The sequence below is a fragment of the Ursus maritimus genome, unplaced genomic scaffold (assembly GCF_017311325.1).
Source record: "Ursus maritimus isolate PB19 unplaced genomic scaffold, ASM1731132v1 scaffold_4, whole genome shotgun sequence".
Lineage (NCBI taxonomy): Eukaryota > Metazoa > Chordata > Mammalia > Carnivora > Ursidae > Ursus > Ursus maritimus.
Window position 1 is genome coordinate 3,195,568 of NW_024426552.1, and position 1,448 is coordinate 3,197,015.

General features: G+C 46.9%; 1 non-coding gene across 1 annotated transcript; it reads left to right on the plus strand.

Moving 5' to 3' along the window:
* Positions 1 to 571: 571 nt before the first annotated feature.
* Positions 572 to 644, plus strand: TRNAK-UUU. Its single transcript has one exon. It is a non-coding gene; the product is annotated as a tRNA-Lys (tRNA).
* The last annotated feature ends 804 nt before the right edge of the window (positions 645 to 1,448 follow it).

Below are 1,448 nucleotides of genomic sequence, written 5' to 3' on the forward strand. Positions count from 1 at the left end.
GACAGAGCTGCTGTTTCCATAACAAATTTTCAATGAGAAAAAAGGAAAGAACAAAGCCTGGGCTGGACCTGTGGGCTGGCTCTGACAGCACGCCTTCCGTGGCAGCTGTGTGTCTGTCCAGCTTGCTGCCTGTCGGGCTAGATGGCCCTCTTCTTCGCTTGCCTCCACATTTTTATGTATCTGCAACCACATGTACTTTTGTTAGGTGCAAATAGTACTCAGGATCCATGGGGAGATTCTGCTTCCAGAAAACAGAATGTGCCCACAGAGTTCTGGAGCTGGAGGGAAGCTCTCTGGGTCCTTTTATTAGGAGAAACCCGTCTAGACAAGTTCAAGGCACACTTAAGATGGGGTCCAGGTCCTCATCCCGGCTAGAGCTCATCACACTTAACTGTGCGTCCCCTTTTCCTACTTTTGTTCAGTACGAGCAAGGGACACATGCTTTTGCCTAATAAGGATCTTTAAAAGGTTTGTTTAACACCAGGATAGAATCATTTATAATTAGCCTAGCTTTTGCTAATTTTAAGTAAAAGTTTGCGAAGTCTTTTTAAAAGTTATTTCTTACTGGGGCGCCTGGCTGGCTCAGTCGGANGAGCGTGAGACTTTTGATCTCAGGGCCATGGGTTCGAGCCCCATGTTGGGGGTAGAGACTACTAAAAAACAAACTAACAAAAGTTAAAAAAAGGTACTTCTTACTGACTTAGAGATCCCCCTGTAAGCCTGATTTACACCATCTTATTCTCCCAAGGCCGAGGGGCTTGCTAACAAAGATACGCTTCCACTCCTTACAACCATCAGCAATCCTGAATTACCAAGACTGCTGTATACTCATTCTTGTTCTATGTTTAAAAAAAAAAAATTCGGGAGGCCTGGAGCTACAGAATAATTTTGCATACATTTTCCTCCCCACTTTCAGAACATCCATATTGCCTTTCCTCATGACTGTCATTTCTCCAAGCAGTTCTGGATCCCAGCTGCTGAAGCCTGGCTGAGCACCCGCGTGTGCTCCCCTCCTCCGTGGGGACCACGGTCGGTGCGGACCAGCACACACCCAGGTCTTTGAGGGGTGCCCCCGACATCGTGAAGAGGCATTCTTTTCTTTTCAGGATGTTTCACACCAGATAATTCTCTTTATACTACCACAGAAAGCTCTGGGGTTTGTAGGAGGTTTCTCTAATAACGCATCTTTCAAGTAGGGACAAGTTTGTTAATCTTTAGTAGGGTGCAAACCTTAACAGCCTACATTTCAGGGCTCTGCCATTGCGTGCACCTCAGATGCACTCTCTTTTTTTTAATGATTTTATTTATTTATTTGTCAGAGAGAGAGAGCACAAGCAGGGGGCTGTGGCAGGCAGAAGGAGAAGCAGGTTCCCCATGGAGCAGGGAGCCCGATGTGGGAATCAACCCCAGGACCCTGGGATCATGACCTGAGCCCCTGGCAGACGCTT